General features: G+C 33.5%; 1 protein-coding gene across 1 annotated transcript in view; it reads left to right on the top strand.

The window, feature by feature from the left end:
* The window catches only part of LOC132052107 (putative late blight resistance protein homolog R1B-16), a 22539-nt gene that overhangs the window by 866 nt on the left and 5178 nt on the right, over positions 1-16495 (top strand). The window lies entirely within an intron of this gene.

The following is a 16495-nucleotide window of genomic DNA, read 5'->3' as shown; positions in this document are numbered from 1 at the left end:
CATTGCATTGAATTTATTCAGTTCGGGGCTTCCCCCATCAGCAATTCTGCAAGTAAAGTGTTTTCAGCATCTGTTATCAATTCATATGGATCTTCTCTTTATTGAAAATTCCTCACTATGAAGACTTTAGAAGAATTAGGGAAATACCCCCTGTTTCATCTTACGTATCTTTCTTCCATAAAATAGTGTTTGAGGAATTACTAAATGGTAGCAGTTTCTGGTAGTTATTGGCAATTCATAAATCATGAAAGTTACATATTGGAGAGGAGTTTCAGTTTATTTAATATTATCATCACTGCCTCGTATTTGTGAAATAATGAGCGTGATCAGTTATAATACATAATGAACGTGATCAGTTCTAATGCGTGTATCTAGAATTTTCAATCGTTTGTCTATATTTTGTTGCATCATCCGTTGTTGTGAATTTGCAATTTCTGTTTTATTTATGGTATTTTAGAAGTAGGAATTTTAAGGTGCTATGTTGTGCAGTTATCCTAATTTGTGAATTTGCAGTTATCCTATTTATTTTTACTTTAATTTTTTTTTACTCTTTTTGTCTTTTTCTTTTCAATCTTTTTGTCTTTTTGTTTTTATTTATTTTTTAAAATGGGAAATTTTTTACATTTGCATCCTATCACTTTTTCCTATTATATATAGATGATGATGATTTTTATGTCTTTTTTGTCCCTTTTTTTACTTTGTTTTCTTTTTTAAATTTTTTTTGATTTAGTTTTTTTTTTTTTTAAAACCCCAAATATTTTTTTTTAAACCCTATTATTTTTGATAGGTGAAAGGAGAATTTTTTAAAGTTTATTTTTCTATAAAGTAATAGGGGTAAAGTTTTTTGATAAACCAGAGCTTATAAAAAAATTTTAATCCTTAAAAAATTGGGCGTCTTTTAAATTATTCCTTGGGTTTGCGTTTTGATATATCATTTTTTAAATTTATTTGTATTTTTTCTTGGTGTTACTGTTATTTTAGGAATATGAGGTTTTAACTGATTTAGTATTATCAATAAATATTACTATTTGATTTCAAAAAAAAGCAAAAAATCGAGAAAATTAAATAATGGTTTTTTTGATTCCCCATGGGAAAATGCATTATGGATCGATACCTATAGAAATGGACACGTTCGAGAAAGGATTTTAAATAAACATATTTTATCATTCCTCATATAACTTTTTTTATTTTTTCAATTTGCTTTATTTTTATTTGTTTAATTTTTAACTTTTTGATTTTTTTTTATTAAATGAAAAGGTTAAAAAAAATTTTTGTATTTTCAAATAGAAAATTTAATCTTAAAATATTGAATTAATATTCAAGATTTAAATTTACCAAACCACCGAAAAAAAAAGGTAAAGACTATAAAGTGAAGATAATGCTGACAATAAAAAGGTACAATTGATAGAAATTAAAATTCCAAAAAAACCTACATGATTGTCGTAAATGATTTCAAATTTAAAAAAAAAATTTCTGATCAACTGATTGAACCACGTACCTATATAGTAGTATATTTTAGAGATTGCACTTGAGTCGTGACAAAAGGACAGAATATAATCTTTAAAGATAATGTGTGGCTAGAGACACAGAATTGCATGCTAGATAGTGTCAGTATTTTTGTTTTTTACACTTATAAAAGTAGTAATCAGAAGTTGTTGTATAGTCCAAATAGCTTAATTTACAACAAAAAAAAAAAAAAAAAGGAAATTACTAATGAAAAGATTTGATTCCGTACATCATATAATACATCCAATTGATTACATCGGCTCTAACCACTACCACTCTGTTGTTCATAAAAGAAAATCGCATGTTTGATTTTCTAATACTATTTTTTTTTTAATGTTTTACGACATAATGCTTACTTACTTAGATTTATTATAACACTGTTTAATCTATGCTTAATACATTGTCCAATCGAACATCTAACTTTCGACGCGATATTAAATTCTACGTATAAAAATTATTAAAATTGTAATAAACATTTTTTAGATACGAACTCACAACTTTAAAAATATAAATTGATTCAATAATAAAATCTGGTGATCGAATCCCCTAAAATTTAAATCCCGAATCCGCCTTTCACTAACCCATCAAAAGTTTCTCCTTGAATGCGTTCAACCTTTTGATACACACCTGTCTTTACATAATCATAGCGTGTTTTACAATAAATGAGGTGCTATGTAAATAAAAATGTATATATTATGCTTTATTTGAAAGGTCTATCCACAATTGATAGAAGATTAATGAATCACCTAAAAGCCTGCATGATGAGGTAAAGCAAACATGGTGACAGTAGACGGTATTATTTCTATATCTTTGATGAAGTTGAATAACTTTTTGTTGAATAACTTTTTGATCATGAAAACTTGTTTAGTGGCTTTTTGTGATACTAAACAGTGTTTACGTTGCCAAACCGTGATTTGAAACCACGATCCCAAATCGGTTTATTATTATTGCCACACTCACGTTTTCACACCCCAAATCATCCAAAAGCACGCATTTCGGCCGAAACCAAGGCTTAACTTTTTGAATATAAAATTTAATCCATAAGTTTACCCTCCGTTCAATTTACATGAACCCATTTGGGACTGGGCAATGGTATTTAAGAAAGTATATAATATTTTTTTGAAACTTGCCGTTCAAAAATAACAAAATTTGTGCGGGTCAGGAATCATTCATAAAGTGAATTTGTTTCCAAATTAGAAAAAGAGGCCATTCATTTTCGGCATTTACTTAAAAACGAAATATGCTCAAATAACTTAAACAGTATATGAGTATTTTGTAAAAAAAAAGACCCATAAGTTGGTAGATACTTTTAACAATTAATTTCATCAATCATTTAATAATCTCATTAACTTCCATCAACCTTTATTTATGTCTACCAACCTTTAATTTATGTGGGAGGATTATATTGTTACAGTAGCTATACTACTATTCTTGTTAAATTTTCGTTTTTATTGAACTAAAGTTTGATTAATTGATGTTGTATTTTTTAGGAAAGCGTCTTAGCAATAGTCATACTAATTTCTTTACAAGTAACCAATACTTACTCATTTGGTAAAATCGTATGTTAACCGAAAACGTTTTTACAACAATTTACAAAGTGGCGTCTATAAGAGAAAATACAACTTACAATATCCAAATCGTACATTCAAATACGTATTCAACCACGTTTCGAAGCCAAACCACGTCCAAACGGCCTAAATAAAGGAGTGGCTTTTTTTGTTACAACATTAATTTAGTGACTTTGGTACCTACACACACTCAGAAAAGGAAAATCATATCATTAATTTATGACAACAATTGCGATTATAACCAGACTTGTGACTCTCTGCTCTGTCGTAACTCCTACTATAGTAAATCATGTATCTTTATCCCCCAATACTTTGCATAACTTGTTTCAAACTATCCAGCAAACAATAATAAACAAATACGATACAACAGGTATTGTACGTAAAGATACATCATTATTGAAGTCAAAAAAGAAAAGAAAAAGAACCCAAAGAACAAGATATGAAAAAAAAAAAAAAAGAAAAAAAGGACATTCAAACTTATACTCAAGCCACGAGAAAATCCGTCTTTCTTTTTTGTCGTCTTGTTCTTCAACCTTAGAGTGTAGTATCATTATACGATACTAAAGAATACACCGCGTCGCGTTGCCATTGTAAGAAATTTATAACAGCTATCGAGTCATTAATGGATCCATATACTATCCTCTTTTTTATGAGAAAGAAAACACTTAAGGAAGGTATATTTAATCAAAGCTTATTTAAGTTTTATCTGAATTAGGAGGTCAAGGAAGCTTAGAAGTAGTAAAACTAAAAATAAAATTACACAAAAAAACAAAAATTATTATCAGCTGTAAATTAAAAGGTAAATATATACATAAATGAAATACGAAATGTTTCAATTAGCAACAAAAATCATTAGACTGACCACATTCTCTTGTCATGCAAGACAAATTTTAAAACATTGATGTTGTGTGAATCTTTAATGCATTATCTTGCTGTTTAAAGCATGCTTTTATAAGATATATATTTAATTTTGTAAAGGAACCAAAACTACCTCACCTTTAAACTCCTCAAAATAAAACATAATTACCATCTAGTTCACATTTTAAATCCATTTTTCCTTTTATTAAGAGATTAGAATCCGTACTCTTCTAAATTATTACTTAGTAGATTTGAACTCGTAAAATAGCCAAGGAGTGAGTTTTCAATCATTCATAACACACAGAATTCTCAACTATTTTAAACTACATATTAACCGGAGGTTGAAAATGTTTGTTAATGTACTCTTCTCAAAACCTCTTTTTGCATCACCCACATGATAGCTATTTTATGAATGATAACATTTCTGTATCCAGCTCATTATATTCATCAAACTTGCTAAGTAATTAAAAGGAATCAATAATTCAAAATTTCAACAGAGGCTACCACATGATTATAACTAAGTAATGATAGCTTTAAGCAACAAAATCAGTAGTAATGTAAAAGAGTGATTGATACAACACAAACACATAAAAATGAACAAACCGTTGAACCAAGAATAACATATATAATCGTGAAATAACTAAAAGAAAAGTTGCACAAATGTATCGAGCATATTGCATACTAAATTGTGGGAGCTATGTCAGTTTTTGATATAGTAACAAAAAGACGACCTTCAGTCACTTCAAGCTAGATGGGTTGAGAACCTAAGCTCATGCCGAGCCAACCCTTAAATTTCTGATCTTTCTCCTAAGTTATCTCGCTGCTTAACTTAATCCCAAAAGCCTCCAAATATCAGTAGCTTCTCACGCAATTTTTACTCTTCTGGCCATTTGTTAGCTTTCAACAACTTTAGAAAGAGTAGTTGCTAAAAACCAAAAATAACGATACAATAACATGAAGGAATGAAGGCTCGAATTTTCAATCCACAGAATTCACTTCTACAATAAGAAAGTACAGGGAAAACGTACAAATGAGCAATAGTTCCAAGCAATATTTTTCTAATAATAAGCGAATACAGAAACAAAAAGAGTATAAGTGAGATGAAAATTATTTTAAAAATCTATGAAAAAATGTTCTCAAACTTACCCTTGAAAACATACATAAAGCCATTTTGAAGCAGGAAGAAGGATGACCTATCTTGAGAAGGATGAAGTATGTCTTTCTTCTTCTTCTTCTTCTTCTTTACTGATACTTCACCACCTAAAGATCCTATTTTTATGTTCCCCTTCTGTATTTTCTCTTCTCAAAGTTCAAGAACTAAAACTGCAACTCAAAATGGAGGAAAGTTTACAATAGGAAAAAGATTTAAAAAGAAAAAGAAAAGAAAGAGACCTTTTTATGCCTGGTATTCAGAAATCTGAAGAATTCTCCTCCTCATGGCTTTCCTCTGCACCTATGATTTGATGAGATCAGTTTCTAAAGATTAATTAAATCCAATTATATAACTGATAATCAACATTCTGTCTCTCCTCATGGCTTTCTCTGCTCCTATGATTTGATGAGATCAGTTTTAAAGATTAATTAAATCCAATTATATAACTGATAATCAACATTCTGCCGTTACAACTTTAAGGAAGAGACCGGAGAGGACTAAAGTGTTTTCATATTTCATGTTCCTAAACATCTTCTTCTATTCAATTACGTAACGATTTAACCACTTGTTTAGATTTTTAAAATTAAGTTAAACATAATAATTAGGAGAAAAAGTACTAATCCACAAAAATAAGGTAAAAAGAGATAAATAAGAAGGTATATGTCGAGTGAGAAGTCAAATACAGTAGTAGGGTATGCATCATAGGTTCGGATTAAAAGAAGAGCAGGAGTGTAAGTCTGAAGCTTTAGATTTCTTTAACTAAATTTTCCTTCAGCTGCAGTTAAAACAGAAAATGACAGACTAAAACTATTATAAATGCTTACAACGAATCTAAATACCAACAGAAATTGAAAAATAATGGATACATAGAAACATCAAATACTAACCAAAATCAAACTCGTGTTGCGTGAGAAAGAGGATATTTACCTTAGCGACACCCATATGCCAGTGATCTGTTTGCAGACAGGTTAAAGAAAAAATAAGAAAGGCTAATCCGTCGAATGTATTTGAATTCTATATTTGAAATGGATAAGGATTGCTGAGTGTTACACATACTTGTTCGTGTCCATCGATATCTATCATGTAATAATACATAAATGATTGATAACATGCAGAACAACAAATCCAAGATTTCAAGTAATTGTTCCTGATATCTTAACTTACCAATGTTCCTGAGACCTTATATATAAATCTGTTTGAGCCCTCATTCTTGAGAATCATATCTTCCATGGGAGGGTATTATATTCAACCCATTTCAGAACCTTAAAAGCAGGAAAACACCATATTGTTTGAATAAATAGTAGTATGCCACAGTGGTATAGTGCATAATAAAATGGGTAAAAACGATCGTCACAAGGTTGGGGCTGGCGGACAGAGATGGATTCCGAATTTAAATATGTATGATTCAACCTTGTTTTCTAGCATGAAACACGTTATACTTTCGAAATCACGGTTCAAAATTTAATATTTATTGAAATTTAGTAGTAATTTTTTCACATATATTTGTGTTTTGTGTTGGAACACCGGCTCCATTGAACCCATCGAATATAGGTTGCATCCGTAAAAAGGAAGGGGAGCGGCGTATAAATCAGTTACCAGTTGCTAAAGCAGGTCCCTGGAAACACGTTGGAGCAGACTAATACTTTGAATAAACACCTTCTGTCTTCTTTAATTTCGTTATAAATTAAATCCAAAATTAGGAACAGGGATGTTTACTGATGGAAAGCATAGTAGGAACTCAGTAAACGGAAAAACATTGAAGAAGAATTGAAGGATGTAATATTGACCAAGTGGAAAAAAAAAAAGGGGGAAGAGAAGGCCTAAATCCTAATCCTATTCCGTACCGACCATGTAGGTTCGGTTCGATACACCGTACTCGACCATGTAGGTTCGGTTCGATATCACCGTACTCGACCATGTAGGTTCGGTTCGATATCACTGTACTCGACCATGTAGGTTCGGTTCCACACGTGGCTATATATATATATATATATATATAGAAGTGCATAAGTAAAAGCAACATTTTCACCAACATATCCTTATCGAATACATCTATCCTTAGCATCGTAAGATTTTTGTGAATCATGAACTTCTAACATTTCTTCGAAGCAAGGATGTTATGGAAAATACGCATGTATGGGTTCACGGGAAGAGAACTACACCTTTAGCGCAGAATAGCCTTAACATACTTGTTCGACTTTCTACTAGCGGCGTTTATCCGCCCGAGATCGTAAATCCACATTCGAGAGCAATTACACCAACGTTAGAATTATCACCGTACACTTGTCCTAGTTTTCAAATTAAACTATTTTATATCTCGCTTTAAAATCGAGCAAACATCTCCCTCGTTTATATGCCTAGCTCGAAATCTCAACCAAAGAACCAACAACAACCAAATTCATACCAACATCAATAATATCATTTCCAACACCAATATATACCATAAAACAGCCCACATGCTGTTTTTCAAACTTCCGTAACTAACCCACTTAACATACAATTATTTAACCACTCTACTGCGAACGAACCGTATTAACAGAAATAAAACAGATCCATACCTTACTCTTGTTGAATAGCAATATCTCCGATATCCGATTTGAATCCACATTCAAATCCACCGCAAAACAAGACCATCACAATCTCGTGCTATCCCACCTAAACTAATATTCCGTCACTTCAAGACACTTCAGTACGCGAAATAGATATTCTCTCTACTCCGATGTCCTATCGATGAGCGGTTTGTTGCATCGTAAACTAGACTCGACGAACTTCATTTTAGGCTTCTCGTTTCACTTCGCACACTTCATACGCGAAGAGATATTCGTCCCCAATTCGACCAAAATTTTCACAAAACTTCACCTATCCTTTCTCCAAAGTCGTACTACTCCATTTCTTTCACTCATTTCCTTATAAAACCCTTCCCATATACCTTATATACATCCTTCACTCATTAATATACCATAATGTCATTTCTCCTTACATTCCAAAGTGTTTTACTTAAACGTAACTCAACGTACTTATGTTTCAAATTTGATAAGTGCTTCTTTCCCCGTAACTCAACGATCATGTTTCAAATTTGATGTTATTTTCGAAGATGCAAACACTTGTTCATGTCCATCGATATCTATCATGTAATAATACATAAATGATTGATAATATGAAGAACAAAATCCAAGATTTCAAGTAATTTCTGTTCCTGATATCTTGAATTTACTAAATGTTCCTGAGACATTATATATAAATCTGTTTGAACCCACCTTGGAGAATCTATCTTCCATGGGAGGGTAGTATTCAACTTCCATTTCAGAAACCTTAAAAGCAGGAAAATACCCGTTATTGTTTGAATAAATAGCATGCTGCAGTGGTATAGCAAAATAGGTAAAAATGATCGTCGTTGGGTTAGGGCTGGCGGACAGAGATGGATTCTGAATTTAAATATGAAGGATTCAACCTTTAAGTTTCTAGCAAGAAACACGTTACACTTTAAAGAAATCATGGGTTCAAAATTTAATATTTATTGAAATTTAGTAGCAATTTTTTCACATAAATTTGTGTTTTGCAAGTTAGAATACTCGGTTCCATTGAACCCACTGAAGCAGTAGGCTGCATCCGCAAAAGGGGAAGGGGGAGCGGCGTGGCACCAGTTACCAGTTGCTAAAGCAGGTCCTTGGAAACACGTTGGAGCAGACTAATACTTTGAATAAACACCTTCTTATTCTCTTGTGACCCTGCTATAAATTAAATCCAAAATTAGGAACAAGATGTTTAATACGGAAAGCATAGCAGGAACTCAGTAAACGGAAAAACATTGAAGAAGAATTGAAGGATGTAATATTGACCAAGTGGAAAAAAGAAAAAGGGGAAGAGAGAAGGCCTAAATCCTAATCCTATTCCCAAGCTCTGTTCAAGAGAATGAAAATTAGAAAAACTGTTCTCAAATGTAGAAAAGAATGCAGGCGTTACTTGCTTGGAATTTGTAGAATAGCATAGCACTGGAAGTTTTATTGTTTCTGTTTTTTAAGACACTGCAATTCTCATGTTCAGAGTTTAGCTTATTTAACCAAGAAAGTTTAAAAAAATCGTTAAAAAAGATAAATGGGACTTCTAATTTTTGTCAAATACCTACAAGCATGTCTCCGTTTATATAAATATTAAGACTAAATATTATACTGACAGACACATGCCACTGTGTCCCTCTGTCAAGAATTTATTTCCATTTGCCCAAGGATTTGAACAATAATCACCTCACCCCAAAGTTGATCAGCCATGCGAAATTTTTTGTGATTTCCAAACTCTCATAACGTAACACCTGTAAAAAGAGAGAATTAATTCTAAATGTGAAAAGAAGTAATAGTAATTTTTTTTTTTTCTTCATACATAAACTTCCGATCATGATTGTTTAATGAAGAAGATCTTGTTATGCAGGTGAATAATTTAATCCATCCCCACTTGAACTGGATATCTACAACTCAATACAATACAATAACAAGAAAGCTGAAATAGTACCGAGAGCTTTACAAAAAGTCACAAAAAAACAAAACAAACATTAGTTCACGACACGAGAATTTTCATCTCACAATGACAGAAAATTAGCTGTCTACCAAATGACCATTATTCCTAATCTTCACCTTTCCGCACCTGTGAGCATATTCAAAGATCTACAGAGGCCATCGATACGTAAATTTCTTACCCTACAAAGGGGTACAGTTTCAACTAAAATGTTCTTTCATTTTCGAAATCGAACCCAATTTTTCGATTAATTAAAGTTTAGTGATCTTCTAACCATTCAACTATCATCTCTCATTGTGTTAGACCTATCACAAAGTTTATAACATTAACACTAAAATCAAGTCCACTATTAAATAAATTTTTATTATGAGAAGTTTTAACACTACTTGTACAATATTACTCAAAAAAAAAAAAAAATTGAAAGCACATTTTCATTAAAAAGCAAAAGGCAGTAATCAAAGCATTTTGTGTTCTAAAAATGTAATAAAACCTTGCAGCATGACATTTAAGTTTCAAAACCAAAGAAACATAGGAACCAAACGTCTTGTAATTTCTTGCATTATAATTGTGGGAAAAGGTGGCTGCTTTTGCAGGAACACATCTTGCCCATGCTTTTCGCGCTCTAGATGAAGATGATTCCAACATCTTTTAATATAATTGATATTCTTATTTGATTAGTAACAAATGTAATATATATTAAGTTCATGTTTATTCTTCATATATATATTTTGTACAATTAATGGCCAAAAGCAAAGAGTTGTGAACATGTAAAAGTATGTACCTGCTTACATCAACTTTGATTCACATGTTCTACTAAATTACTTCGCCTGAAAACTTCAAGTTAAAAATGAAAAAAACTAAAGAAAATTAGGATAAAGATTGTGAATAATTAAATTACTAACAGGAAGAGAGATTAGAGATATACGTGAAGGGGAATATAACGTGAAGAGATAAGAAAACGACTTAAGAAGGAGAGGCCGCCATGGAAGAAGGCAGAAGGAAAAGTTTACATACTTGCAATTATGCTCTATTGTTTTTTCAAATGGTGAGGGTTAGACATATTCTTAATGTCCATTTATATAGGATGATTAATTAATGGGCAGAATTTAAACATATCAGGTAAGATAATTCATCGTTAGTTTTAATTTGTTAGCTGTAGGAAACCAAAAGGTTTTGCAACGGAGAAAGTAATAGCAATTACTCCATGTAGAGTTTAATAGGATTTCATTAAATCTCATTCGCTCTGTTAATGTATTACTTAATTATTTATAATTCATCCAAAACTTGTAAAGCTTTATAGTGTAGGAGGTGAAGAGCCATAATTTATCAACTATTTAATTTTGATAACCAAAAGCTTTGCAACGCAGGAGATGAAATGTTAAAAGCAAATCTCAAATGTTAATCGTTAAAGAATGTTAAATACAGTATTAACTTTTAATCGGTAGTAATCTTACAATAACAACAATTTAAAGCAAATATTAAATGTTAACTTTTAGTGGAGGGTAATCTTATTTTTGGATAAGGGGTAATTTAGTTTTTAACTTTTGAAGTAATTAAAATATTAACTATTTAATATTTAATTAGATGTTTTATTACATTTTGATTTATTGCAGGGGCAAAAGCGTAATCCAACTTTAAAGTTAAGAGCTTTCCACTTTTAGTATTATATATTATTTCATAACAACTTCTATATTATCACGTCATCTAAAATTGGGATAATAGTCAAAATACCCCCCAACGTTTGACCAAAATGCCAACTACACACCGAACCTTTGCGGGGGTCCTATTACCCCCCGGACAAATTTTTTCGGTAGCAAAATGGCCATTTTTTTGCGATATGGCGAAGCGTGAATACACCGCCCGGTGGCGCGTGACGGCCTTTAAAAAATGCATACGACACATTTTGACGCCAACTAAGCCGCCACATATGATGCCAAGTAGATAAAATTTGAACTCCTCCATTTTTAGGCTACTTCATCTTCATCTTCATCTTCACCCTATTTAATATCCATCCCATTTTTTGTTGTCAAAATAATATCCATTATAAACGAAAATCTCCTCGAAGAAAAATCCACATATGATTCCGAACAACTTGTTAAAGAACAACTTTCCACCATAATAAAATCAAGAAAAAAATGAAAAATGCGAAGAAAGAAAAAGGAAAAATGGAAAAAAAAATAAGGATGAAAAATCTAATCTTGTTAAAGAAAATCGATTGGAAGTTGCTTGTTTGGAGTTGCTACTTGTTGCTTGGTTGGAGTTATTTAAGCACTAATTCTTTGAGTTGATTTGGGAGAAAATTAAACTCCATTGCTAAGAATTTGGAGAAAGCTATGAAGAACACCAAATGGGTTTCTCTAAATTCTTGATTGTTTAATCAAATTAATGGATGAACTTTGTTCTATTTGGTGTTAGGAAGCTTCCTTTCACATTTGGGTTTGTTTGGATTAGATTTGAGCAAGTTGGTGTGATTTTTTTTTTTTCAACTCCTAGTGAAGATGATGATGATGATGATGATAATGTTGATGAAGATGAAGGAGAATTGGGTATGGGTTTTCAGATCCTTAATAAAAATGGAGTATGGAAAATTGAGAGATTTTTTTTTTTTTGAAGAAGAAGAGTAGATGGATGGAGGAAGGGGGAAATTAATAAAAAATGGGGCAAAATTAAACACGTGGCACGTGGGCCAGGCGCGTGTGGAGACAACCGCCATTTAATATTTGGGGGTTGCGCATTAGACACATCGTCAGTCATTTTGGTACCGAAAAAATTTGTCCGGGGGGTAATAGGACCCCCGAGTTCGGTGTGTAGTTGGCATTTTGGTCAAACGTTGGGGGGTATTTTGACTATTATCTCTCTAAAATTCTAAATAGAAGTCTACTTCTAATATCATGAGTTTTCTTTTTTACCACTTGGTGAGGTGCCTAGGGCTAGTTTTTTATTTATATAATAATAACGAAACGCAAAGGAAAAGTACAAGCAAGGGGCTAGGCCTTATCTTACTAATCCTATTGAGGCGTAAAAAACCTCTACTAACTAACATGCATGTAAAAAATACGAAGAAGAAAGCACTAAATATTCTATGATCATCAAGTAGTTTATAACACACTCTATGACGATATTACAACTGATAATACTTAAATAGTGAAATATTAAAATAAGCAAGAATATAGAGTCGGACCCTTGTTTTTTTGGAACTGTGAATTCTTCAAGGAGATGTAGCCCGATAAAAATCTGATTCTTCGTCTTGTCTTCTTCTTCCAACAACTTCAAAATCTCTTGATATTTCATCAAATCTTCTTGGATCTATTGGACCTTGTTGATGTAGTTTAACCTTGTCTCCCTTCGTTTTGCCACTCTCATTTAGCGGTTGCCTTAGAACAACCTCCTCGGACATTTACCATCCCAACTATGTTTTCTTCCATGAGTCTTCTGCATCTCGAATCCGCTCCTTTGTTGCCTAGGTGAAAGATCTCCATCCCTAGCCACCTTAGCAAAGCATTCATCCAATATTTCATTCTCATCTTCTTCATCAAATATGTCAAAGCCCAAATCACCATCAAAAGCTTCCAAAGGATCTTCCACTAAAGCTCTTTGGATCGTACCTCTTGCCACAATTCCAATAGGCTTCCTTTTAGTAGGATTATCCATAGCATTCAAATTTTTCATATCGTGTGACACTAAAGCATGAAGAACATTAGTAGGGGTCAATTGAATATTTGGAACACTTACATTCAAAGGTGCACTCATTTGAGCCACAAGTTGACCCGCGGCTAAAGATGGAAGAACCATTGCATGGCTTGGCACAAATGCCCGGGTAATATCATGAGTTGTTGTATCACGTCTTATTAATTTTAACCCATCAATCTCAGAAAAATGTCGCTCTCTATGCCACTTGGTCCATGAGTTTTAAATACGAAAAATTATAATTTAGGGGTACTGTGAACACTCAATAGTTAAAGTATGAAAGTAACAGAACATGTGTACTTCGGGGGGGATTTTAACATATTCTCCCTAACGGAAAAGGGTAAGAAATGCCCTTATATAAAAAAAAAGGGGGTTGGAAATGCCTTTAAACTATGCAAAATTGAACAAAAATGCCCTCCGTTAATAATTTGGTCAAAAACTCCCCCTATTATTACTTAGATCAAAATGCCTTTTTCCTAAAGGTGGGACAGAAATGAAACAAAACAAAGCTAATACCTCCACACCCACAGAGAACACCGCTACTGCCAAGGATGAAACAGGAACAACATCCTAAGGAAAATAGGGGTGACAAACAATCTGGGAAGAATAAGGCAACCCCCAGCACTACCCAAAATGAAGCACAACACCACCAAACACAAAGAGCAGAATATCAGCAAGGAGGAACAACAACAGACTATCAAGTGGATATCTCACCTACTCGATCTTCAAACTCTAGTGGTTCATTCATCTAATTTTCTGTGGACATGGCCTGCAGCTATGTGGAAAATGATGAAGCTAAGGAATGTGAATATAACCAAATTGTCCTTGTTATGGGGAGACAATGATCGAGCAATTTTTGAAGAATCTTCAACAACTATGCTAGAGAACTTGAAGACATTGTGCGCTCATCGTATACGCGTGGATGATAGGACTCCAACGTTCTGGTGGATGTTTCCGAATATTGAACAACTCAGATGCCTCTGATTTACCTAGCTGTCCTTTGTTTCCCATAATGGAAGTTCATACTCAGCTTCTATCTCTTGAACTGATCATAAACGCGTTTGCACTCTCGAATTCAGATGGATGGGAGAGCTACTTTGTCTTCTCTTCAAATCTTAGGCATTTGCACATTCGAGGCAGTTTCTTAACGAAAGAAATAGTTTCAAACATCGTAACATAGCAGAAGCTTAAGAGTCTCGAATTAGTGGGTGGATTTCCTTCGGGGAAATCAGAGTACTATTGCTGGGATGTCGAATATGTTAAGTTCCCTGCACTCAGACACTTGACATTATGGGGGTTGTTTATGGAAGACTGGAAAGCTTCAGAGGAATCCTTTCCCATGCTTGAGAAGCTAACTTTAAGAGGTTGTTACTACTTCAAGGAGATCCCTCCATCCTTGTGGATATTCCAACTCTGCGACTTATTAAACTATCTGACTGCATCGACTCACTTAGGGTTTCAGCTATGAATATTAAAACAAATAGAAGAAAGCACTGATGTGACCGTCTCCAAGTTCTTATATGGTAGGACTACTAAAGCTGATGGTAAGCCAGTTCAACACCTCTTTAATTTATCCCATCTGTTATGAAAATCAATTTTTTTAGTAACTTTTGTCTTGCCGCATATATTTTGTAGTAACATGTGTCTTGCATTGCTGGCCAAAAGCATAGTAAATGGAAGCCGCGCCCCTGCTAGAAAAGCTTAATTGTTATCCTGATTGTCGAAGGCTTGTTACTAGTTGTTCTGCTAGTTAACAGCTTTAAGTTTTTTGTTTCTTGTTTTTTGTTTTTTTTTTTTTGGTTTTTGTTTCAGTGGTTATTTCTTGTAAGTTCTAGCTCTAAAGCCCAATGAGCTAGTTTGCACATATTGGCCTATTAGGTTAAATGAAATTTCTTAGTTTAACCAAAAAAAGAAAAAGAAAATTCTTGTGTCTTGCATGCTGATCATGTTCAACTGTATGTATACTCGGCCTTATTATTTACTAGTACATATCATACGAATTAAGCACCATTCTTGAAAGTTTCATGCAAGAATCTCATATGAAATGCCTCCCAGTGGCAACTGAATGAATTGTACAAACAGATAGTTAACGCTTAATTTGTGGTGACTTCTTTTCTTTTCTTTTCTTCAGAGGAAAATTAAGAAATTTACCAGTATATTTCAAGAACAGATTAAGTGCATTTTACATTATGCAGATAGTTACAATTGGCATAGACACTCTCTTCGTGAAAGGATCTACTAAGCAATAGCATTCCTTCATGTAACTTTATTGCATCTCTAATTCTCGCGCTCGTGCTTTCATTCTTCAGCAGTAACATTTTTCTCCAAGTTCTCATTTATAAATGCAGCAGTCTGCAATGGCCTTCATTTTTCTAGTATTCTTCTGCTTTCTTATTGCATATTTTTGTTCTTCGCGCGCCATGGCTGCAGGGTTTAATAGATGAAAGGAGTTGTTTGTGATTTGTGGATGGCATCTTTCTGTTCATTATTTTCATGAGGTTAGCAGTTGGGTCATCTTTGTGCAAATTTCTGGAGGATTCCAACATCTTTTTACTTCTGTAATTTGCTGAAAAGTTTTTTTCTATGTTTGTCATGGATCAATGTGTATGTTCCAATCTTGTAATGCTGCTGTACGGATGTGATAGACTATGTAATAGTACACGTAAATATTGTAAATATTCCCTTCCTTATGTATTGTAATCAGGTCCTGTAATTTAGCCTAGTATCTTTCTAATAGGAGATACCTACTTTGTATATAAGAACTCTCATACATCAATACAACACACGGATTGATTTCCTACATGGTATTAGACTAGGTTTCTCCCCAAAACCCTAGCCGTCCACCTCTCTCTCTCTCTTCTAACCCTAAACCTAGCGCGTCACCCCTTTCCTCCTCCCTCTTCTCCCTTCAATGGTGACAACAAAATTTCCGATACCTTTAACCGTCACGAATGTGAAATCTTTAATCCTAATCACTACGAGACATGGAAACCCAGCGGCCATTATCACGAATGGGCGACACTATTCAAAGTCCTAGCCCGCGTTCACTCCGTCTTGAACACATTACCCCCAACCGGGGCCCCCCCGGGCCGGCGACAGAACAAAAGGGGGCTTCCGCCCGGGGAAAAAGCGTGGTCCTTCGGGGATAGCACCCTCTCCCCTGATATTCTTTCCTTTCCCCGGCAAGGGGGAAAGGGTGGGGAAACCCGGTTCC

This window comes from Lycium ferocissimum, chromosome 4 (assembly GCF_029784015.1).
Source record: "Lycium ferocissimum isolate CSIRO_LF1 chromosome 4, AGI_CSIRO_Lferr_CH_V1, whole genome shotgun sequence".
NCBI lineage: Eukaryota > Viridiplantae > Streptophyta > Magnoliopsida > Solanales > Solanaceae > Lycium > Lycium ferocissimum.
This window is presented reverse-complemented; position numbering and strand designations above follow the sequence as displayed.